We start from the raw sequence: 26,697 nt of genomic DNA on the forward strand, positions 1-26,697 counted from the left end.
TAACTGTGTATTTCATCATGATCCAATCCACAAGGCAGACACCTTCCTCAGACACTTGCCTTATGAAAGGATGTGCCCATAACAAAATCTTCAGAGCTGAGGCTTCTCTTCATTTCTGGAAACAATAAACACCTCTCTGAATCATCTTTAACTTTATCAGAGCCAATTCAGGGGTAGGCTCATATTCTCCACTTCTGGATATAACTAAGATTCAAGACATGAGCATAACTTAGAAAAAGTTGGATGTTCATCACTCTTTCACCTTTCCTCTCTGTGTGCTTCCTCAACACTCTGATTTTCAATATGGAGAAATATCCAGCGTGATATATTTATTGTTCAAAGTCTCACGGCTAATTAGTAACACATGTATGACTTGAATCTCCTTCAAGTGTTCCTGCCATTATCCTCTGTAGTTGTTCAGTGTGGTAAGTGATACTGAATGAATTAAGCTCCCCAGTGAGATTTGCTTTGGTTATATGCAATGATAAATTAACCTTATGGCAGCCAAATATGAAGGGTTAGAGCTCTGATGAGCCTCAGTTTTATGGATCCACATAATGTACTTGAAGAGTCATAAATGTGCAGAAGACCAACTTGTTCAGCAAATAATAAGGCAATGACCTCCCTCTTTAAATCCCTGCAGTTATTGGCTGTTGTAGTTTAGTCACTGAATCGTGTCCGACTCTTCGCAACCCAGTGGACACCAGGCTCCTCTGTGCATGGGATTCTTTAGGCAAGAATATAGGAGTGGGTTGCCATTTCCTTCACCAGGGGATCTTCCTGACCCAGGGATTGAACCCGTGTCTCCTGCATTGGCAGACAGATTCTTTACCACTGCACCACCTGCAAATCATAGCATGGCTAAGATGCTGCAGGCAGGCCCAGAGCAGAGGGGTAGAGAACAGGCAATATAAGGGGTATAAGAAACAGGGTTTCTTAAATGTGTGGCATCTGTCTCCATACCGTGACATTCATAATTTGTCTTTCTTTTCATTTTCTGTATTGAAGATAATTTACAATTTTATGTTGTCACCAAACAGTAGAAGCAACGGCTTAACTTTCCCAGTCTCCTTTTGACAGTTCGGCCAGGTTACCAGCAGTCACAGACGCTTTTCTAAGCAGGAGAGTGAGTACATTTTCCTCCCCAGCCCACCCCACAGTCCTGCTGTGACTAGGCTCATGTCCACGGAAGACCCTGGTAAGATCTGGAAGGAAATCAAAGCAAAGAGCCCTCCCTGTCCCCCACCCTGGGGCTCCCAGTGCTTTCCAGCTCAAATTGTTCCCCTTACCAGACTGGCACTAGTAATCGCAGGCAGGTTTCCGCTCCGGCAACCCCAACTCCTGCATGAATCTCCTCTGAAATTTGTCCAGGAAAGGGAGCCGGAACCATAGGCTTAACTTCTATCCCCACCGTGCCGATTTCACTAGAAAACCCATTGCTTCCCCTCCTTCTAGTGAAACTGTACACAAAGGCAGCAATTGAACCTCACACATGGAAATCAAAGCCTGGATTATTGAATATCAAAGCTCCCCACGGGGCAGCCCCAAGGCCCGCAGCCCCCTTCCTCACCTCATCCCCTGTACTGCCTTCAGTCTGACAGCTTCCACCTGGACTCCCAAGCCTCCCTCCCAGCCTGATTTCCCACTCGTAATTAAATTCAGAGTGCATCTGGCTCACAAAAGACCCTTAGTAACACTGATTCAGCACCTGTTTTCTGAATACCTACTGTGTACCAGGGCTTCTGCCTCTCTCTGAGGATTTAAAAATTCATAAGGCCCAGTGCCTATCTATCATCCAAAGAATAGAAGACAGATAAAAGAAAAATTACAATTTAGTGTATTGTAACAGTGCAACTTAATGAAATCTATCAAAGCCTAGAACCTTCCCCAGTGGCTCAGCGGTAAAGAATCCACTTGCAACGCAGGTGACACAAGAGAGGCAGGTTTGATCCCTGGGTTGGGAAGGTCCCTTGGAGGATGAAATGGCAGCCCACTCCAGTATTCTTGCCTGGAAAATTCCATGGACAGAGGAGCCTGGAGGGCTACAGTCCATGGAGTCACAAAGAGTTGGATAGGAATGAGTGACTGAGCATGCTCGCACATCAAATCCTAAATTGCATGTGCTTTCCCTAAGTCAGTAACTGTATGTGTGGCCCAAGGACTTGGGCTTTCAGATTAAATAAAAGAAGCATTCAAATCCCAGATCTGCTACATATGGGCTATATAATAGGAGGCAAATTGTTTAATTTATCTGGGTCTTCATCTCCTTATCTAATACACTGGTCTTGAAGACACACTGGTTTTCAGGTGTGTTGTGTGGCATCACAGCAAGAGAGTGAACTGAGCATCCGGATTATCGATCATTATCATTCCAGGAATGGGCAAGGGGGTGGGGTAGCTTGGAGGTCATTTCACATAGGAAGTAAAAAAGAGCTGGGTAGGAGACAGGAGCCTTAGGTTAAGCCAAGGTCCTCTTCTCATGGGGTCTGGATATGCCTGCAGGATAGAGGCTGGGGGTGGGGGCTGGGGTGTAGAGCAGCCATGAGTCTATTTTGTGAAGGACCACAGAGACCTCCTGGAAAGGGGTTTGCCATCTGCAGCAAGAGAACCAGGTGGGCAACACGGCCCGACATCAATGCCCCACTCAGGCTCAGGGGAGACTCTGAGGCTACCCAGGAGCCTTCTCTGGGTTGGGCTCCCACTGGACCCCCAGGAACTTACACAAGACCTTAGGGAGGAGCTACAAGACACAGAAGGCTATTTCCACAATTAATCTCACCAAGTCATAACACGAAGCTGCTCCTCCATGAGACGGAAGAGATCGGGAGGGATGCAAGGATTAAGAGGAAGTCTCCCCACGCCTCTGGGACTGTGCCAAGGCTTCTGCACTTCATCTAAGCCCTTAGAGCCTCTGCAGGCTGAGAGGCTTACGCTGGGCCAGCAGTGGCCTCGGTGGTGAAGCAACTTATTCTCTGAGAAACCGAAGCTAGGGACATCGTTGCAGGAATCCAAAGCCCAAACCAGAGCAGGAGACCAGGAAGAGGGCTGGTGACATGGCCATCGTGGCAAAGGGTCTGAACCTCTGACCACACAGGAGCCACCACCAGCTCCCCAGAGAGTGGAGGCAGTTCTCGGGAGACCTGGAGCCTCCACTTAACCAAGAGAAACAGAGCCAGAGAGCAGTACTCTCCCCACTGCTACTGTGACTTGGTTTTTGTACCCTTCATTTGGAGCAGCCAGGGATGTCCAGTTTGCAGCTGTTTACTCTCAGACGTGTTAAAAGTGCATTGCTGGGAGAAAATGTGTTGTCAAGTGCAATTCATACCTAGGAAGTAAAGAGAAACAAAAGAACCCTGCCCCCTCCCCATGCTCCCATGTTACCTGGAATGCATAACGAGCGGGGCTAAGTGGCCAGGGCCCATTACAGTGGCATAGGAGGGACACTGAGGACCCCTGTGGCATAAAGACATGGCAGGATCAGGGAGGAAACCCAGGCACAGGGCTGGGGTCCCACAGAAGGAGAACTTGGAATCTTTTCACCAGCGAGGAAGTGAAAGGCAATGGCCTAGATGCATTTGGTTTTCCAAACCACACTGAAGAAATTCAACCCTACATCCCTAACAATGACAAGGAAGCAGACAGCCTGTGGGCCCATAGGTACCAGCAGCACAAAGTTCTCTGCCCACCTGACAGCTAGAGGAAGCAGGTTATCACCCTGCAGGATGGTGATTAGGCTCTGGCTGGAGGCACAGATCTGAAGAACCCATGCTCTGGGTATCTTCCCTTTGAGCGCTGTTCCCACTGTCCAGTGTTAAACATCGGGGCTTTCAGAAGAAGACAGACTGCCAGGAGGAGTGAGCCGGGAAGTTTTAATAGAGCTTGGAAGCCACAAAGCCCAGCTATCCAGCCAAGTGACGAGTTAACGCTGAGTCTTGCTTGAAGCCTGTTCAAACAAAATCTCCCTTTCATTCTTGATGTAGAAAGAAGAGCTTCTCTCAGACTTTCCCCTATTAATTTCTCTGCCCCGGAGGAAAGAGGAAGTCTTTCTTTTCCTAACAAAAAAAAAAAAAAATCACAAAACATTCTTCAGGCATCTGTGCAATCACAGAGCCCAGCTCAGACACGGCTCACGGTGGGCCCGTGATTAGAAGCCAGATATTCACAAATGAGTCCACTCTGCTCACCGCAGGATGGTTTTCCTGAAACATTTTCTTTTCCTTCAAGAACAAAACCCTCTTTCTCTAAAAAAGGGAACATCATGGGGTCCAAGGGCCCACAAGAGACCGGTCTTATCTACTTCCATGTCCCTAGTGTCCAGGGTCTACACAGAGCCCACTCAGGACCGTTACATGAACTGAAAGAAAAAGAACAGAAAAGCTCCAGAAACGAAGGAGATGCACACGCTGCCTTCTTCACTTCAGAGGGGTAAAGGCTATGTCAGAAGTCAGCCGACTTTTACTGTAAGAGGATGGGTAGTGAATAGTTTAGGTTTTATGGGCCCATAAGCAAAATCATAATTGGTGCTTTAGAACTGTGGTGCTGGAGAAGATTCTTGAGAGTCCCTTGGACTGCAAGGAAATCAAACCTATCAATTCTAAAGGAAATCAACCCTGAATATTCATTGGAAGAACTGACGCTGAAGCTGAAGCTCCAATACTTTGGCCACCTGATGTAAAGAGCTGACTCACTGGAAAAGATCCTGATGCTGGGAAGAACTGAGGGCAAGAGGAGAAGGGGGTGACAGGGGATGAGATGGTTGGATGGCATCACTGACTCAGTGCACATGAGTTTGAGCAAATTCTGGGAGATAGTGAAGGATAGTGAAACCAGGTGTGCTGCTGTACATAGGGTCTCAAAGAGTAGGACACAAATTAGTGACTGAACAACCACAAGAAAAATCAAGATATTTTAGGGGCTGCTGCTGCTGCTGCTAAGTCGCTTCAGTCATGTCCGACTCTGTGCGACCCCATAGACAGCAACCCACCAGGCTCCCCCGTCCCTGGGATTCTCCAGGCAAGAACACTGTAGTGGGTTGCCATTTCCTTCTCCAATGCAAGAAAGTGAAAAGTGAAAGTGAAGTCGCTCAGTCGTGTCCGACTCTTCTCGACCCCGTGGACTGCAGCCCACCAGGCTCCTCCGTCCACGGGATTTTCCAGGCAAGAATACTGGAGTGGGGTGCCATCGCCTCCTCCGATTTTAGGGGCATGTACATAATAAAAGGAAAACAAATTTCCATAATTTTTTTTCAATCACTTGAAAATATAAAAACCATTTTAGCTCCTGAGGGCCGTATAAGAACAAGCAGCAGGCCATACCTGGCCTACAGACCATGTAAACCAACCCCTGGCTTCTGTCCTCAGCTACTCCACCAAAGATCTATCTGTCTTTTTCACATTCACATAAATTAGTGTCTGATTTACTGAGCTTTATTTGATCAAAGCAGAGGAGCATAAGATGCAATGATGTATACCCATTTAATTTCCAAATCATTAAATGCTTTTGTTCAACCCATGTTCAAATAATAAGGACAAATAGCCAATACACATAGAATTAAATTCAGTTTCTTATCTATACCAGCTGAAACTATGTTTTTAAATATATATAAAATGGCAAACCACAGAATTTTCACCTAAAGAAGGACACTGATTTTTTTTAAGATCCTAAGCCATAATCATATGTCAGGGGAAAGGAATTACTCAGGACCACATACAAACCTGTCAGAGTAGAGAATGGTGACCAGGTAGGATAAGCTTGCTCTTTAGAATCACCATGCCTGGGCTCAAGAGCAGACTCTGTGCTCTCACCTGTGTTACACTGTGCAAATTATGTAACCTCTCTGAAACTTGCTGTCTTCTTTGCTTAAAAAAAAAAAATCTATCTTACTGCAAGATTCAAAATAATATGGGAAAAGAAGCAGGCCCATGTACATTAACCAAATTGAAGCCATTATTTCCAGTAGATTTTTAACAGTGAGGACACTGTCAGTGCATGACCTGAACCTTGGCAGTTTAGACAGCTTCCTCTGTGATGAATGTGAGAGCGACTGGGTGACCCCACATTCCCCACAAAATATATTTCCCCACCAGCGTCCTAGGATGCCAGAAAGGCCGTATTCCTCAATATACCAGGTGGTAGGTGGGCTGCAGTCCATGCGGTCGCTACGAGTCAGACACGACTGAGCGACTTCACTTTCACTTTTTCACTTTCATGCATTGGAGAAGGAAATGGCAGCCCACTCCAGTGTTCTTGCCTGGAGAATCCCAGGGATGGGGGAGCCTGGTGGGCTGCTGTCTATGGGGTCACACAGAGTCGGACACGACTGAAGTGACTTAGCAGCAGCAGCAGCAGACATTAAAAACAAATTCCAGTTAAGTATCACTGATTTTAATGCTACCTAGATAAGAACTTTTATGTACACAATCTCTTATAATTTGAACTGCAACCCTGGAAGGTGATCGAAGCAAAAGTCATTATTTCTACTTCATAGACCAGAAAACAAACAAAAACTGGACTCGGAGTCAGAGACTCTGAGGTCAAATTCCAACTCTATCATATGCATTTTGTGACCTGGAAGTTATTATCTGACCTCTCTTAGTCTCAGTTTTCTTATCTCTAAAATGGGCACCTGTATTATCGAGATTTTTATTTTAAATACCTAGCACATCATCTGGAACATGGTGTGTGTGTGTGTGTGTGTATGTGTGCATGCACACACCCATGCACGCTCAGTCACTCAGTTATGTCAGACTCTTTTGTGACCCCAAGGAATGTAGACCGCCAGGCTCCTCTGTCCGTGGAATTCTCCAGGCAAGGATACTGGAGTGGGTTCCCATTCCCTTCTACAGGGGATCTTCCCAACCCAGGGATTAAACCCGCAGCTCCCATGGTTCCTGCACTGACAGGCAGATTCTTTACCACTGCACCACCTGGGAAGTCCCTCTGGAACTTAGTAGGGGTCAATAAATATGAGTTTATACTGTATGCTCAGATGACAAAAATCAGACTGATATGGCATGCATTAATGTAAGCTCCTCAGACATTTGTGGCCAAATGTTTCAGATAAGATGACCTCTCACAGTTTTTGCAAAAATGGTTCTCAGGAAGTTGGCAAATTCTTTGAGTCTCTGAATACAGAGAGTTGCTGCCAAATCTCAGAGCCTGTCGACCTGCTGGAATGTCTTGGTCAAATTAATAGATAGTCTCATATTCTCAGTATTTGCCTCTTTTTTCATTCAAGCCCAGAGGACTGATGCTTCTGTATCACATGACCCCAAGTGGTCTATTACATAGTCACCCACAAGCCAAAGTAAAAGTGTTATTCACTCAGTCGTGTCCAACTCTGTGACCCCATGGACTGAATGTAGCCCACCAGGCTCCTCTGTCCATGGAATTCTGCAGGCAAGCATACTGGAACGGGTTGCCATTCCTTTCTCCAGGGGATCTTCCTGACCCAGGTACCGAACCCAAGTCTCCTTTGCTGCAGGCAGATTCTTTACCGTCTGAGCCGCTAGGGAAGCCCACTCACAAGCCAAGGGAAACACATAAAAAAATATTTGCTCTTCTCTCTCTAACATCTTACCGGAATGCATTTGAAATATTACTCGCCTATTCGGCAAATAGACAGAGACACATTTGTAAATAGGGACAATGCAATGTGATAAAGGTCATAATAAGAGAAAAACTGAAGTGCCATGGGATTAACTAACCTTTCCCAGTGGAATCAAAGAAGATTTCACATAGAAGACAGCATGGATCTAAATTGTAAAGAAGGAATTTTAGGAAGTATCTCTTTCTCCTCATTTTCCTCTCACCTCTCTGATCACCTCTTGCTGTTCTTCCTTATGTTCCTCCCCATTTAGATGTTGCTATTTCCCCAAGGTTCCATCTTCAGGGCTCTGCTCATCATTCTCAGGTTTTAGCTGGTGGTATCAATTCCCAATCTATATCAATGACACCAATTCCCCTCTTAAGCTCTATTTGTAACTGGCCAGCAATCTTTCTGGGCTTTCCTGGTGGCTCAGTCAGTAAAGAATTCACCTGCAATGCAGGAGACCTGGGTTCTATCCCTGGCTTGGGAAGATCCCCTGAAGGAGGGCATGGCAACCCACTCCAGTATTCTTATCTGGAGAATCCCACGGACAGAGGAGCCTGGCGGGTTACAGTCCATAGAGTCACAGAGTCGGGCACAACTGAGCGTGCGTGCACAGCGGTCTTTCCCACCACTCCCCTGTCTTTGTCACTGGCACCCTCATCATTCAGATGCAGATCCTCAGATTCCCTCCCTAGACTTTCTTCTCTTGATCCCATCATTGATAAGTTACCATGTGCTCTCTTTTCTGTCTCTTAAATATCTCCCTGTGTCCTCTGTTTGCCCGGGGTTGATCATCTGTTACCTGGATTGCTTGTAACCTCCTCCATGGTCTCCTTGCTTCCTGACTCAAACTCCTTCAAGCCATTCTCCACTCTGCAAATGGAGGGATTTTTCTAAAATATGTCTCATCTTGATAACCCCCAGCTGCATGGCTCCTCACTACGCTCAAGTTCAGACCTTACCTCTGAGCATGGTGTTGAGTGCCTTTCATGATCTTGCACCTACTTTACCACTTGAACCCTATCTCCTATCACTCCCCGCATAAAGTGCCCAGAATCTGGCCTTACCCCACACACGTAGCCCAAGCATCTCACACCTCTGTGCTCTGTGCTATTTCTTCGGGCTCTTTCCTCACCTCTTTCCTGCCTGGCTCACTGCAACCTAAGCTGCGGTTCTGGCTGCTCTGGGATTCAATGCTCCCTTTGCTCTCTTCCATCACAGAAATCATCAAAATGTACCGAATCGTACTGTCTCTTCTGCTTCCCTCAATATACCACTCCTGGAGGCCAGGGACTTGAGCTCGATCCTCTTTGCATCCTCAGAACGCAACGTAGACCTAGTACATGTGTGCCAAAGAGTCATGAGACTCAGAGAGATCCATTTATTCTCTTAAGGTTTATTCATTCCATATATATTACTTGGGTGCCTACTGTGTGGTAGGTATGGTTCTGGATGTTGGAGATGCAGCATTGATTAATACAAACAAACACCTCTGCTGGACTTCACTGGTGGTCCAGTGGTTAAGAATCTGCCTGCCAATGCAGGGAACATAGGTTCAATCCCTGCTCCAGGAAGATTTCACATACTGCAGAGCAACTAAGCCTCTGAGCTCCAACTACTGAACCTGCACTCTAGATCCCAGGCTCTGCAACAAGAGAAGCCTTGGCTATGAGAAGCCCTCACACTATGACTAGAGAGTAGCCCCCACTCACTGCAACTAGAGAAAGATTGCTCACAGCACTGAAGACCCAGTGTAGCCAAAAATAAATCAATAAAATTGTTGGGTTTTTTTAAATCTCTACTGTCAGAAAACATACATTCTGGGTGTGGGAGGCAGAGGGAACCACATTCTATTAAGATTTCACACCAGTACTTAAAGGCAAGGACAGAAATGGAACCTAAAGCATAAAATGTCCAATGCATTCATTTCTTCCCTCATCATTCATTCATTATTCAATTAGCAGCCAAATAATGAGCAGCTATTTCATACCAGTCACTCTATTCAAACACTTCACACACACACACACACACACACACACACACACACACATCAAATACTAGTTTAATGTCTTCTTCCCATCCCCATCTTCCCCCCAAAATTGTAAGCAATTTCCATTGCTTAGTAAATATTTGTTGAATTCATAGTATTTGGACAGATGGTTAACTATGAAAGGCTGGCTAGCAAGGCACAGTCTGTCCCCTTCAATATGTTCTGATGTATCTAAATTTGTTAGGAAAAGTTAAAAACAAAATTATTGCTCAAATAGTAACCACCATCCTTCAAGGGTTTTTGTTTAGAGGACTATGGAGCTACCTACTAGTTTAGGTTTTGTGGGGTTTTTTTTTTTGACAAGCAGAGCCCCTGTGAATTTTGCAGAAGCTTCAACCATCTTGTTCCTGATTCCTGGGAGTCATCACATCCTCCAACCTTCCCCTCCAAAACAAGACAAAAGCCAAAAAGAACAAGAGGAGCCAGAGAGGTCCTTCGCACAGAAGGCAGAGATCCTGTGATGCCTGGAAGAGTGGCTGCGGCCGCACTGAGAGAGCTAACACGCCTCCATGAAGCCTGTCGGCTCCAGTGAACTTCTTCCAAGGGGGAATTTCTTGAAGTTCCATCTCCTCTCTCAAAACTGTGGCACAGAATTTTACCTGTCCTCGAGAGAGACACACATGCCACTGTGATCCTGTGGACCTCCATGTGGGTTTCAGATCTCCTTGTGTGAGAAGAGTGACTGGACCACTCTCCCAGCCCAGGCGCTCTTTGAAATTGATGAGATGTCCGTGTCTAGTTCCCAATTCCTCCCCTGGGCTCCCCTCTCTCCTCTAGGACTGTTCTGTCATTCTCTGATTAAGGAACCAAGCAAAGGCTTCAGAGTGCAGGCAGCCCTGAGGAGGAGCTCGTGTCTTTTTCTTAGAATCAAAGACTCTTAGAAGTGGAAAGAATCTTAAAGATCCACTATAACTCTCTATTCAACAGATGAGAAAACCAAACACTAGGTGGATGGCGTAGTCTGCTCAGGCTGCCTCAACAAAATACTACAGGCTGAGGGCTTTGACCACAGAAATTCCTTTTCCCATAGTTCTGGAGGTTGGAAGCCCGAGATCAGGTGTGTCGGGAAGATTGGTGTCTTCTGAGGCCCCGTCTCTCCTTGGCTTGCAGATGGCCAGCCAGCTTCCACGTGTGTCCTCAGCGGGTCTTTTCTCTGTGTGTTTAGGTTTCCTCTTCTTATAATGACACCAGTCAGAATCATCCCCGATATTACTGTGTGTTTAGGTTTCCTCTTCTTATAATGACACCAGTCAGAATAGATGAGTGCTCACTCCACTGACCTCATTTTAGCTTAAGCACCTCTCTGAGATTCTATTTCCAAATATAGTCATGTTCTGAAGTACCAGGGGCTAGGGCTTCAACACATGAACTTACCAGGTGACGTGGAGGTGGGTACAGGGGTGCACACTTTGACCCACAGCCCCAGGGGTCTCCAAGATGCCTCAGGCTTTCCCAAAACTGCTCCTTCTCAACATCTAGGTCTCCCAGAAGCCTTCTATGGCCATTGAATTCAATGTTATACCCCTAGGTCACTTTGTCCCCAAGACTCTTCAAATGGCCTCTGACTTACAATGGTTCAACTAAACAAATTTTTTACTTTACAGTGGTATAAAAGCAATACACATTCAGTGGGGGAAAAAGCTTACTTAATTTTGAATTTTGACCTTTTCCTGGCCAGTAACACATGGTCTGATCATGTTTCATGACACTGGGCAGCGGCAGCTAGTCACATCAGTCAACCACTCGATCGTGATGAAGACCAAACAAAACACTTACAACCACTCTGTATGCACATAACCATTCCACTTTTCACTTTCAGTACAGTGCCAGCAAAGTACACGAGATACTCAAACTTTATTATAAAACAGGCTTTGTGTGAGATGATTTGGCCCAAATGCAGGCTCATGTGAGTGTTATGAGTACATTTAAAGTAGGCGAGGCTAAGCTTGAATGTCCGTAGGTTAGGTGTATTAAATGTCTTTCGACTTAAGATATTTTCAATTTATAACTGGTTTATCAGGGGGGTGTAACCCCATCATGAGAGGAGGAAGATCTGTATTTCCTTTTCTTCACAACATTTGTCATTTTCCACCATGAGAACAGCCACATGTAAGGCTTTAGAAGAAAATCCATATTCCTTATCTTGGCTAACAAAGCCCTAATAGGATGCAACATCGATCTCCTCTCCAGTAGCATCTTCATCACTCTCTCCCTCTCCCTCCACACTCCAAACACCCTGACCTCACTTCTTCCTTTTCCCTGAAAGAACATTCCAACTTAATTTCCATCTCAGGGCCTTTCCACGTGCTGTTCCCTTGACCTGACACCCTGACCTTCCCTTTATTCAGATGACTTCTTGCCATTCAGATTGAGTTATTAATCTAACCTCTTTAAAAGACTTTTGGGTGGCAGGAATAAATTGGAAAATTGGAATGGACATATACACATTACTATATTTAAAAATAGATAATAAGAATCTACTGTGTAGAAGGCAATGGCACCCACTCCAGTACTCTTGCCTGGAAAATCCCATGGATGGAGCAGCCTGGTGGGCTGCAATCCATGGGGTCGCTGAGGGTCAGACACGACTGAGCGACTTCACTTTCACTTTTCACTTTCATGCATTGGAGAAGGAAATGGCAAGCCACTCCAGTGTTCTTGCCTGGAGAATCCCAGGGACGGGGGAGCCTGGTGGGCTGCCGTCTATGGGGTCGCACAGAGTCGGACACAACTGAAGTGACTTAGCAGCAGCAGCAGCAGCAGTATAGGACAAGGAACTCTACTCAATACTCTGTAGCGACCTGTATGGAAATAGAATCTAAAGAGTGGCTATGTGTATAACAGGCTTTCCATGTGGCGCTAGTGGTAAAGAATCTCCTGCCAATGCAGGAGGCGCAAGAGACACAAGTTCAACCCCTGGGTCGGGAAGATCCTCTGGAGTAGGAAATGGCAACACACTCCAGTATTCTTGCCTGGAAAATCCCATGGACAAAGGAACCTGGTGTGCTACAGTCCATGGAATCACAAAGAGTTGGACATGAATGAGCACACAGCACACACGTGTGTATATGTACAACTGGTTCACTTTGCTATATACCTAAAACTAAACACAACATTGTAAATCAACTGTATTCCAATAAAAATTAATTTAAGAATGAATAAAACAAGAATAGTTATGAAAAGACCAACCTTCTTGTGAGAGCAAGACCAAACGAGGTAATGAATATAAAAGCACTTTGCCAACTGTAAACCACTGAAGACAAATAAATCATGTTAATTATTTTAAAAAAAAAAAGGTTTCTGTGACCAGCCAATCAAAAGCCACCCCCAAGTTACACATAATCATGCCAACATCTGAACTTTCCACATAGCACTCATCACCACCCGATATTTTCCTTGTTACGAATTCATTAACTTGCTCATGTCCAGCTCTTCCTTCTCTTTTCCTTCTACTACACGCTCAGAATGTAAGTGACATGAGTTCAGGGGCTTTTTCTGTCTTGCTTCCCAATCATATGCTTGGGACAGTATCTGGTCCATTGTAGGTACTCAAAAGTTAATAGAATAAGTAATAGAGTGAATGAGTGAATGATGCACTAGACCAACATCTCTCCACCTCAACAGTTGAGGCCAGAAAGCTCTTTGTTGCAGAGGGCTCGTAGATGCATTATAAGATGAGTAGCAGATGTCAGCAGCACCCCCTCCCCCAGTCACAACAACCATAGTATCTCCAGACATTGCCATGTGTCCACACAGTGTGGGGAGGGCAAAATCACTCCAGTTGAGAATCAATCATTAAGCTTGAACTTCCCAAAGGGGGCGGGGGGTGGGGGGGAACAGGTTTAAGAAACCAGATCCCTAGTATGTGTACATAGTAGATGCTCAATAAATGTTTACTGAAGAAAGACTAGCATTTTATAAGTTGCTAAAAATAGATCAAGAATTGTTCCAGAACCCATTCTCTCATTAGGATGTGGCCAATTTACAACTTAATATGATCGTAAGTAATTCACTTGAACTTTGCCAAGCCTCTGCTTCCTCATCTGTTAAACAGAAATATCAAAAATTCCTACATTGCGATTCTGCTTTCTAAATTATAAAGTATGAAACCAATATGCTCTTAATTATTTATGTTCCCAAGCTGTGCATTTTCACGTTACCTCTTGCTAACTCTTGCCTAAAATAACTTCAAAAGAGAATTGATACATATATATTATTGATTCTACATATAAAATAGAGACCCTTCCCTGTACAGCAAGGCAACTCTACTTAATGTACTATGGTGACCTGAATGGTGACCAAAAGGGAGGGATAAATGGGTATGTATGCCTGACTCATTTTGCTGTACAGTAAACAGGGCTTCCCAGATAGCTCAGTGGTAAAGAATCTGCCTGCCAATGCAGGAGATTCAGGAGACGCAGGTTCAATCCCTGGCTCAGGAAGATCCCCTGGAGGAGAAAATGGCAACCCACTCCATTACTCTTGCCTGGGAAATCCCAAGGACAGAGGAGCCTGGTGGGCTGCAGTCCAGAGGGTCACAGTCAGACACAATTCAGATACTGAGCACACATGCATGCAGAAACTAAGGTAACATTGTAAAGCAACTGTACTCCAATAAAAATTAATTTTAAAAATTAAAAATAAAATTTAAAAATGTTAAAAGAGAATGTTTGCTCCTAATGGCCAAAGCCCTGCTTTAGTACTTAACCTGATCTTTCCTCTCGCCAGAAGTTGGGAGCACTTCTTGGTTGTTTCAAATTTTTGTCCCTTCTCACTTTCTTCCATTTAAATTCAGACTCATAAACAAGGTATCTGTCTCAAACAGCTCTTCGGTAAAGGTCTGCCCTGGGCAACATTGTCACAGTGACACCTGGGTTGTTTGTGATACCCTGACTTCACAGTTTTCAGAAAAAGTCTTTTCCACCATAAATATTATCCTTCCTTCAGGCTCCACTGATGTTCCAATCTTCCCTCAAGAAGCTTCTAGAGAGAATTAATCTCTTCCTCCTTCATCCAGTGATACCATCTTGTTTTTATCTCTAACACAGCATACTTCAGTCTGCTTTGAATCAAAGGAGTAGATGGATCTTCAGTTCTAGCCAGACTGTGAGCTCCATGGGAAGGGGTAGAATTTGGGGGTATCTATGGGGTCACACAGAGTCGGACACGACTGAAGCGACTTAGCAGCAGCAGCAGGGCAGGGAAATTATAACATGCATCACACCCCACTCTGTCACCACACCCCAGAAGGAAAAAGAAATCAACTATCAGAAACATGTGTGTGCGTGTTAGTTGCTCAGTTGTGTCCAACTTTTTGCAACCCCATGGACTGTAGCCCACAGGGGCTCTTCTGTCCATGAATACTAGAGTGGATAGCCATTTCCTTTTCCAGAGTATCTTCCCAACCCAGGTCTTCTGTGCTGCAGGCAGATTCTTGACCATCTGAGCCACCAAGGAAGCCCATCAGAAACATAGTCCCCTAGAAATCATGAAAGTACAGGAACCTGCTTTTTAGATCAGGAAAGACAAGTCATACATCTATGAATTTTAAAACACAGTATAATTTACAGGATGTGTTTTTTTAACCAAAGCAAAATAACAACAAGAAAAAATAAATGAATAAACCAAAAATAAAGAAATAAAACTCACAGGCACACAGAAAGATAAGTTGTAAGCACCATGTCTTGGAGAAGTTAACCACTGCCTCTTGAGCGTTATACTCTTCCATCCTCTGGTCTCATCCAAGGACATAGAGAGATCACTGTGAGAGCAGGGGCACCACTATCATCAACTCACTTTCACACACACACACACACGCACACACACACAGATGGTTGGCCCTGCTGTCTGCATGTCAGAGTCAACAGTGACGTCCGTGTCCATCACAGCCTCATCCCCAACCCCTTGTCAGTCTATCTGAGAGCAGCAACAGACAAGGTCTGAGATGAACCTTGCTACTGTGGTGGATTTGACTGTGCTGGGATGAACCTGGCTTTACCACGTGGCCTCTGAACCACAGAAGCCTTACCTGCAGCCAGCCTCAGTCGTCCATGGTGGCCACCCTGAGACCTGTCTCCATTACACCCTTCCCTGAGCCTGAGCTCTCTGAATGAAACCCCGCATTCATGCAGCTCATGCTGTCTCCACCCTGCCCCACCTGCTGCCCAGGACAGTGTTGCCAATCCCCTGGAAACTTCTATTGTGAAGACAGGACCTCACTTTCAGACTGGACCTCCCTGTCCAAACACAAAGCTGCTCTAACACACAAGCACTTGCTGTATCCATTGGGCCCTGGGGGCGGGGTCCCCAGTTCAGTTCAGTCACTCAGTCGTGTCTGACTTTTTGCGACCCCATGAATCGCAGCATGCCAGGCCTCCCTGTCCATCACCAACTCTCAGAGTTTACTCAAATTCATGTCCATTGAGTCAGTGATGCCATCCAACCATATCATCCTCTGTTGTCCCCTTCTCCTCCTGCCTTCAATCTTTCCCAGCATCAGGGTCTTTTCAAATGAGTCAGCTCTTCACATCAGGTGACCAAAGTATTGGAGTTTCAGCTTTAGCATCAGTCCTTCCAATGAATATTCAGGACTGATTTCCTTTAGGACTGACTGGTTGGATCTCCTTGCTGTCCAAGGGACTCTCAAGAGTCTTCTCCAACACCACAGTTCAAAAGCATCAATTCTTCAGCGCTCAGCTTTCTTTATAGTCCAACTCTCACATCCATACATGACACCAGGCCCCTACCAAATTTGTTTCCCTAGCACTTACCTGCCATGTCAGACTTTCCCTCTATCATTAGGGCCAAGATAGTGCAATCCCACCATACCTCACACCGGAGCTCTATGAGCTACAGCACATCTATCCAACTCAAATACCGCAACACATCTCTCACATTTGTCCTCTGGCCAGTTCATGATTATAAAGGAGGATGGGCATTTTTGCCTAGAAACCTGTTCAAGTCCAGCAAATCAAACTATTGTCCAGGGTCTGGTGATATAATCTTTTATATAATCAGGAAGACAGATGCTAGAGTAAGGATCAGAAACTCAAATACCTCCCAGAGTCAGGAAGGGAAGTGAATGAATGGTGGGGTTTCCAGGCCAGAGCCAGTTGGCCATGGTGGCCACTGTGATGACTGACTCAATGTGTCAACTCCATGGACTATACAGTCCATGGAATTCTCCAGACCAGAATACTGGAGTGGGTAGCCTTTCCCTTCTCCAGGGGATCTTCCCAACCCAGGGATCAAACCCAGGTCTCCCACATTGCAGGCGGATTCTTTACCAACTAAGCTATGAGGGAAGCCCCAAAGCTGGGCTATGGCACCCAGATACTTGGTTAAACATTATTCTAGATGTTTTTGTGAAGGTGTTTGTTTGTTTTTGGATGAGATTTGCGTTTAAATCAGTGGACTCTGAGTACAGCAGATTGCTCTTCATAATATGATGAACTTTTTCCAGTCGTTGAACAAAGGCTGACCTTTCCCTAGCAAAAAGGGATTTTGCCAACAGAATCCCTTTTGGGACTCAGATCCCAGTTCTTCCCTACATCTTCAGCCTGCTGCCCTTCCCTGCAGATTCAAACTTGCCAAACCACTACAATGATGTGGGCCAATTCCCTCAAATAAATACACACAGACACACCCCGCCTTGTTGGCTCTGTTTCTGTGGAGAATGCTAATACCCACACCTTAAAAAACCAGCCATTACTCAAATCCAGTTAATCCAAACAAAAATAGGTTGATGCCATGACCAGCCTATGGGCCATCTATTAAAATGGTTGAGCTAGCAAGCATTGAGACAGACAGAGCCAGTGCTACTCTTGGGCAAAACTGAGTATCTCGGCTCATCCAACTCAGAGACGTCAGATCCTCCTGCCCCCACACCTCCCCACAAGCACCCTCCCCTTCTCCCCTTCTAACCACAGTCCTCCCTGCCTTTCCTCAGCACTGGTTCAGCAAAGAAAATAGATAATGTAATATTTATATGGTCCAGGAACAAAATCATCATGATACTCCTGTATAGCAGACACAATTATCCTCCCCAGTTTAAAGATAAAGAGCAAGCTAAGAAACGTTTAAGAATGTGTCCAAGGTTACACAGTAAGCAGCAGAGTGAGCCATCAGATCCTGGGCTGAGACCAAAGCTCGAGGCCCACCAAGCTGACTTAGAGGAGATCCTCTTAAAAATTCCATTTTCGGGAACTCAGTCTGATTTGCTCATCTCCAATAAAGACGATAACAACGGTCTTCTGCAAACAACCAGAGGTACAATCACTGTTCACTGCATAGAACAGGCAGTACACATGTGAAACTCATCGGGTTTCTCCAGCAGAATGACCATTTTATCCCCACAGCCTAAGCCGAACATCCTCCACACAGCTGTGGCCAAAGCAGTAAATCTAAAAGTGAAATCTGATCCTGGCACACCCTGTTTGAACCCTTCTGGTGGCTTAAGGACCTCCTGCATCTCATTAAAATTTGCCCCAGGAGCCAGGAGAGAGCTGAATCTTCAGACGGAGATCAAATGGCCATACTAGTAGGGGAAAGAGGTGATGCAAAGGAAGGGTAAGTGGCTGAGCCAGACAAACCATAGAATCTGGGGAGATCTGAAAGAGAATGGGTGACCATCTTCCACATTGTCTTTCCTGGTAGCTAAGAGGATGGACTGTGGCCTGACTTCCCGCACCATTCCCAGTCTCCCATATGTAAGTTGTCATCATTCCCTTTCCAGGAAGATGGAGCCTCTGAGCTTTACCGTGAAATCCCCAGAAACACAGGTGGGGAGAGGCCCTCTGTCTCTCCATGGAGCTTGTCTCTCATTGTAGGTGAAAGGCTTACTCCCACCTAAGCCATTTCTCAGTCGGACCTTATATGGGACCTCACCAGGCCTATGAGTTGACTCCAGAGTGATTTTTGGCAAAAGCGGAACTCAAAGAGGCCAGGCTTTCTGCCAAATTCTGTTCTTGTGAAAAATCAGTTAGCCCACTCTGACTAGACATATAAAATAGTCTGTAATAAATGTTTCCTGAAAATGTCAGGGGAATTTTCCATCTTTACATGCTAAGGTTATGAGGGAGTCATTGGAGCAGAGTATTAGTCATGCAAGCTGTGGAAATCAAACATCTAATCAAGCCAAAAACAGAACAGAAAAGAAATTCTCAAAAGCTCTGCTCCCTTCATCTATGTTCCTTTCTAGTTGTGAAGGTCAAAGGTTAATTTCACAAATCTGTTTGGTATGTTGAGACTGCTGCAGAATTGAAGTGCTTGGAAAAGATTATCTGATGGATATATTCAGTAACAAATGCAGCCTCAGTTATACAACCACATCTGCCCCCAGAAGGATGCCTGGAAATCAATAAATGGGTGCTGGGACGGCCTCAACGTTTTTAGAAATAGGGGGAGGCTGAGCCCCTTGAGGATGTGTGTGCGTGTGTGTGTGTGGGTGGGTGGGTGCATATGCTAAGTTGCTTCAGTTGTCATTTCCAACTCTTTGCAATCTCATGGACTGTAGCCCCCCAGGCCCCTCTGTCCATGGGATTCTCCAGGCAAGAAAACCGGAGTGGGTTGCCATGCCCTCCTCCAGGGGATCTTCCTGATCCATGGATCAAACCTGCGTCTCTTAAGTCTCCTGCAGTGGCAGGTGGGTTCCTTACCACTAGTGCCACCTGGGAAGCCCCCGTTGAGGATACATGACTTGTTTAGGGGAAGATGGCCAGTTTTAAAGCAAAATGAGACATCAGAGTCATTCTTCTTTTCCATAGAGCAGTGATCTTCAAACTGGGCTCTAAATGCCTGAGGACCGCCCAAGGCCTCTATGGGCACAGATAAAATAGTTTTAGAGGTAACAAGTTCCAGATTTGCAATTTTCAAATGTGTATTCTTTTATAAAATCAATCTGTATTGTAAGCATCTTGAAGCAGCAAGCCAATTCTCTTTTCCCAGCCTCTTTCCCCATTCTTTACACATTCTTAAAAGAAGAGAAAGATGCACTATTCAGCTACACAAAGGATGCAACAAAGCCAAGGTGCCCAACAAAGGAGTAATTGAAAATGTTTATATCTGCAGAGCCTCCATGATTAGGGAAACATAACTCTCACCCTGTATTTATCAGTAAGAGGAACATCACCAATAATATTTTATGACTAATATGTATTAAAATGTATAGTATATATACATGTTATTTTGATCAACTGTGAACTAATAATAATTATGATGACAACTCAATCCAAAAGAATTTTGTTTTGAAACTTAGAGACTTAGAGTCACAGAAAGTAATTTGTTTCAATGTTTAAACATATTTTTGTGGTAGAAAAGCACTACAGGTTGATCAATAAAAGATTTTAAAATATGCAACTATGTTATAATAACAGAAAATTCTATGATGGAAGAAGAATGAAATGTGATTTTTAAAGTGAAAATATATAGAATTTCCTGCTATTAAGTCAAAGCTTTCCATGTGTGTTTTTTTTTTTTTTAAATCAGATGATGGTGTTCAAATGACTATGGTATCTTAAATGGGAAAAGAATTTTAAAAGACTAGATACATGTATATGTATAACTGAATCACTTGGCTGTACACTTGAAACTAACACAATATTGTTAATCAGCTGTATGCCAATATAAAATTTAAAATATTTTAATGACTGGTGTATATATGCCACTGAATTACTATAAAAGAGTGATGCATTATTTTCTTTAAAATTTCAATATTTGTAATGTAATAGAAATTTCATCCTTTGTAATTATTTAAATTTATGAGTTAAAAACTTGCAAGGTAACAAATATGTAAGGGGGTACATAACTTTCAACACTTCTTTTAGGGCATTAAGGAGCAAAAGAACTTTGAAGACCATTGCTTTTTACTTTCTTTTTGGATGAGCAGTAGAACAGGTGGTAAAGAAGAAAGAACTCTGGCTTCAGAGCCCTGTTCTGCTCTTGGGCCAGTGTGTCAGTCTGAGTAGTATATACGTAAGCAGAGACTGGCTAGATACCCAGCAAACCCACTGCTTCCTGGAAACACTGCCAAACCACATTTCCAACACTCTGCACCTGGGTGAAAAAGGGCTTTCCTGCTCCCGTAAATTTGTTTAACAAAGTTGTTACTGTTGTTCAGTCGTTAAGTCGGATCTGACTCTTTGCGATCCCATGGACTGCAGCATGCCAGGCCTCCCTATCCCTCACTATCTCACCGAGTTTGCCCAAGTTCATGTCCACTGAATCAGTGATGTTATCCAACCATCTCAACCTCTGCCTCCTTCTTCTCCTTTTCCCTTCAATCTTTCCCAGCATCGGGGTCTTTTTCAAGGATCTGGATGTTCACATCAGGTGGCCAAAGTATTGGAACTTCAGCTTCAACATCAGTCCTTCCAGTGAGCATTCAGGGTTGAGTTCCCTTAGCACTGACTGGTTCCATCTCCTTGTTGTCCAAGGGATTCTCAAGAGTCTTCTCCAGCACCACAATTCGAAAGCATCAATTCTTCGGTGCTCAGCCTTTTACGGTCCAACTCTCACATCGGTACATTTGATCCCTGGGTTGGGAAGATCCCCTGGTGGAGGGCATGGCAATCCACTCCAGTATTCTTGCCTGGAATAAAGGAGCCTGGTGGGCTGCAGTCTATAGGGTAGCACAGAGTCAGACACAACTGAAGCGACTTAAACACGCATGCCCACACGGGAAAGACCATAGCTTTGACATAGATGTAAATTTGAATCTTTAAAGAAAGGGCCTTCTCAGAGCCTTCAGTATGCTAATATTTAATTAAAATGGCAGCATTTTCCCTAAGCTGATGTGCTTAGGGGGCCCCTTTTCCCAAAGTATAAATATTTACATCAGCAGCCTCGAAGATGCCCCGGGCTATCTTCTCTCCCAGGCTTTTCTCAGCTGCTCCCTTCATTGCCATTGCTCTGCTGTCCTCTAACCGGTCTCCATGAGCCAAAGCTGCCCCATCTTTCAAAATGCAGTTCCCCCCTTCTCTCATACGACTTTCCCAGAGCCCTCTCCCCACACCCAATCTGAGTCCCTCTGCATCTCTATTAGAGGCCTCCTCACATTCTACCTCACTAATTTTGTTAATTTTGCCTTCCACATCTCATTATCTACACTAAATGATAAAGTCTCTGCAAGCAAAATACAAGCATCATTTATCTTTGTAGCTGCCCCTCCCAAAAACCATACCACAGTAATATGCCCAATAATTTTTTTACTTGTAATGATTGACACTTCAAAGCATAAACCAACCAAACTGAACTTCTAATGATCTAACACATATAGTCTGGCTTTTCCATTGATCGGATGACCCTGAAATGCTTGCAATATTCAATATATGCTGGTATGCCATGTCAAGGCCAAGTTTCCTCGAGCAATCACTGGCAAGTAATGCTTTGGAATATAGATTTTTTTAATGTCATTGCCTCATTACTTTAGCTTAATACGTTTCTGGCTACGAAGTAAATTTCATGAGTCACCAACCACTTTCTTATGGCACCAGTAGCCACCTTGCACAATGTGCTAACGAAGAACTGTCATTTGAAACAGCAACAAAGGAAAGATCAAGTTCTAACCCATGCTGAGTTTTGGGAACAGTTGGGCTTTCTGCAAGCCAGGTCGACATTAAGAGAATGTTTGTTCTGGCCATCACCACCAAGTCTTCAAATAGAGGAGTTCATATTTTCCTCTGCCCTTCATCAGTGTAATGACTGAATAAATGTTCTAACTCAATAACCCAGTTGGAATCTACTGAGCAGTAACTGTATGCCTAGCACAATCACCTGTGCCTGGTATTTGCTTTTTAAGGGGTAATTCCATCAAAAATAGTTGTATAAAGAGACAAGTAAAAAAGTCTCTGTGGCAGAGGTTGTCACTTGTCTATAACAATTTTCCTCTTCCTCATTAGAAATAACACCCCAACTTTATTTCGGGGAAGAAATGCACCCAGTTAAAATTCCATATTTGGTGTTTTTGGTAAAGAACCCCTCTGCCAATGCAGGAAACGAAAGACAGGCAAGTTCGATCCCTGAGTCTGGAAGATCCCCTGGAGGAGGGCATGGCAACCCACCCCAGTATTCTTGCCTGGAGAATCCCATGGACAGAGTAGCCTGGAGGGCTACAGTCCATGGGGTCACAAAGAGTTGGATAGGACTGAAGTGACTTAACACGCTTTCAGCTAGATATAACCATGAGACTAATTTTGGCCAAAAGTGGTTAGCAGAAGTGTAGGGGGCTTCCAGGAGGATTGATTAAAAAGGAGCTAACTCAGCCAGGAAAAGAAGGCACTGGTGACCCACTCCAGTACTCTTGCCTGGAAAATCCCATGGACGGAGGAACCTGGTAGGCTGCAGTCCATGGGGTTGCTAAGAGCCGGACACGACTGAGTGACTTCACTTTCACTTTCATGCATTGGAGAAGGAAATGGCAACCCACTCCAGTGTTCTTGCCTTGAGAATCCCAGGGACGGGGGAGCCTGGTGGGCTGCCATCTATGGGGTCGCTCAGAGTCAGACACAACTAAAGCGACTTAGCAGCAGCAGCAGCAGCAACTCAGCCAGGAAGTTTGTCTTTTTTGCCCTTCCTTCCATCCTCTTTCTTAAAAATAGCTGGTGTTCCAGCAGCCATCTTCAGCCAAGAGGTTACTTTGAGATGGAAGCCATGGAAAGACAGAAGAAGCCTGGCTCTCAGATGATTCTGTAAGGCCACCAGACCAGCCCTACCACACCTACCTCTGGTCTTCTTTTACATGAGAAGGTAAAACCTTTAAAATAAATTATCACAATGATTTCCATTATAAAAACCCAAACCAAATCCTTAGCCCTTGAACTTGGCAGATCCATGGTCTATTATACCTTGGCCTGTACATTAAAGCAAATCTCAGAGCAATACTGCCTTCTCTGGGGAGTTGGCTCAATCTTCTTTATGCACTCTATTTAACTCATTCTTTTCCGTTGTTCTGGAATTTCTTATTTCCACCCTCAACTTTGATAATTGCTTTAGGCCCCTTCACTTAGGAAAGCACATGGCTTCCCCTGTTGGCTTCTAGATTTCAGCCTCCATCCTGGCTGTTATCTCTGCATGCTGCCTTCATTTGGGGGTCCTCTGATGACTCAAGTGAGGAAAGCTCTGCAATATAGCCTCTAGCACTATAAAAAGCCCAACAGAAGAGATGGGTATTTTACCTACTTACCACTCCAGAGGTAGAAAATCTAGAGGTCTATAGATGCACAGGTTGGTACAAGAATCACCACATCCAGTTGCACGTGTTGTGCACTGCATCACTGCAGGAGGGCATCCATCACATCATAGTCTGTCATGTGTCTACGCATGATCTCTGCTGTCTAACAAGCCCTGTACTCAAAGCTTAGCAGGTACAAGTCAGAATGGGGCTAGCAATGCTAAGCCCATTGGCCCACGGGGCAAGGTATCTTCTCCCTACTACTGTGATTTCTTTACTGCTAATAATACCACATTCAAACCACCCAGGAAACTATCACTAATAATACAGCTTTCTCTCCCCATGCTACTATACATCTAAAAAACCTAACTTTATACATCTATAAAACCTAACTCACATCACCCTTCCCCCACAAACTGGAAAGAGACATATATGGACAGTTTCAAGGTAAGACTTTGAACAAAGTCATTATTGCCATTCTTAGTGACAATAATAATAAATGCATAAGTATCATAGGCAATTCATCTATGTTTTCTCATTTAACACTCACAACCTGCTCTGAAGTGGAAGCTCTTATTGGTACAATTTAATAGTCAGGAAAGGGAGATTCAGAGAGATAGATGATTGTGCTAAGATTCATTCATCTAGAAGAGAAAAAGCAATGCTTAAATCCAGGGCTTCTAGGTACCAAGCTGTGTTCTCCGATCTGAGTTTACATTAGGAGTTAATCGTTATTCTCATCCCCATTTTATTAATCAGGATTATTAGAAAAATAGATAACTCCATGCATGTGCCCAAGGAAAATGGCAGAATTTGGACTTTGGACCCAAATTTTCTCTGGCTTCTAGGCTCCTTCCATCACCAATACATTACATTTTTCAAATCACTCTTGCTCACATGACCTTCAGACTAATACATCCAACCCCAATTTCCTGGTTTCTCTTGTTCAACTCTGGAAAGAGCAACCCAAGAGTACTGAGCTATAAAGGACACAGGAGTGGGTATAGATGAGGGATGGCATGGAAATATATCTGCAGGGTCCTCCAGCTCCCCTTGCGTTTCCAGTGGCCACCTTATTTCCTGGGTGCACACTGTCTGCTCAGCACACCTGGCATAGGTCCCTGCCTTTGAGGGTGACATGTTCTACCAGGAGAGACCACAGCCAGTCAGTGCAGATGGAGCCAACTTAAATTCACCAGTAAAGGGTGCAGGGAGGACACGTCAAAGCCAACTTGGGAGAAACCATCCAGTTCAGAGTAAAAGACGGCAAAGGATCACCACTATCTACCATGAGGACCCCGATAATAGGGGGCGGGAAGGAGTAAGTACTGTAAGGTACACACGTGATGACCCAGATACATAAGGATGGAATGGTTTCTAATGCGGAGATAGCTGAAGATAGTGCAAGACTCGGGACTAGCTCCAGGGAGGTTCTGGACCAGGGCCAACTAGATGTCAACCTCAGAATACTCACCCCCTGTCCTCTCTCCTCTCCCCTCTCCCTACACCCCTCAAATACTCATGAACTTGCATACACACACATACACGTACGCAATTGACTCCTACAAAGTCAGATCTAAACAAGCAAATGAAGGCCAGGAAAATTTTAAAGAGCAAACAACACACACATCAGTTATGTGCAGATGGAAGTGTGTACAAATGCAGGATCAGGGTGGCCCTACCAGCTTTGCTTTTGTTAATAGCTTACTCTTAAGGTTGGATGGCATCACCGACTCGATGGACATAAGTTTGAGCAAGCTCCGGGAGTTGGTGAGGGACAGGGAAGCCTGGCAAGCTGCAGTCCATGGGGTCGCAGAGTCAGACATGACTGAGCAACTGAACTGAACTGTAGAGGAAGAGAATTTTAGAAAGGAAACATTTTTGTTGGGCTTTACAGAGATGAAATGCCAGATAGTCCAAAAGAACAAACGAAACTTTGAGATCTAAGAGGTACCTAAAGACTGAACTGCAGGACCAGAGCCATCACTCACAAACAGCACTAATATTTGCTCCAGCCCTGGCTGAAGCTAGGAGCTAGAAAACACATCTGGGCAAGATCCAGGGAGGAGACACAAGAGGTCTCAGAGAAAAAAAAAAAAATGGGAGGAGAAGATTTTCTGCCAAGATCAGTTTTTATTGGTCCAGGCCTCTGTCTTTAGCAATTCTTACCTTGGAGGACATGACTTTTGGCACCAAAGACCTTTTTAAAGTCATGTTCCAACTTCATCCACAAACCTGTTATCTCCAGTGAGAAAATAAGGTCTAGAAAGATGTTGTGGCTTGTCCCAGAGTATATGGACAACTCAGGGAAGAGCCACGAACAGAACTTAAGGTTTCATGTGTAGAAGCCTGTCTTTCAAATACTCGTAAGGGACCCACCTCTTTCCCTCAACAGCTGTTACCTAGAGTCACCACCCAACTTCTCAAGACTTCTCAACATGTGGAGACTCCCACAGACCAGACAGGATTTGGTCTGGTGGCATATAACAGAGAAGCTAAAAATAAGAAAGTATATTGCTCACTGATGTAGAACAAGTCACCAGAACACAGTCTTGGGATGGAAGGAAAGTTGTGCAAAGTTGTCTGGGTCTCAGCCATCCCACAGCTCTCCACACCACTATCTCTGATGTGCAGCTCTTGATATCGTGGTACAAGCTGCCTGCTTGAGCTGCAGCTTATACCTTTGACCATAGGGTGGAGGAAAAATGAGAAAAATGGTGTGTCTCTTCCTGGTAAGGATGCTTCCTAAATTCACTGACGACAGCTACATCATTGGTCAAAACCTAGGTCAACCAAAGGCTCCTTCCAGCTGCAAAGGAGGCTAGAGGTGGCCATTTAATCATCGGTAAGATGCCATCTCCCTAATGATAAACGGAAGGTAGATATGGG

Source organism: Bos mutus, chromosome 14 (assembly GCF_027580195.1).
Source record: "Bos mutus isolate GX-2022 chromosome 14, NWIPB_WYAK_1.1, whole genome shotgun sequence".
Classification (NCBI taxonomy): domain Eukaryota; kingdom Metazoa; phylum Chordata; class Mammalia; order Artiodactyla; family Bovidae; genus Bos; species Bos mutus.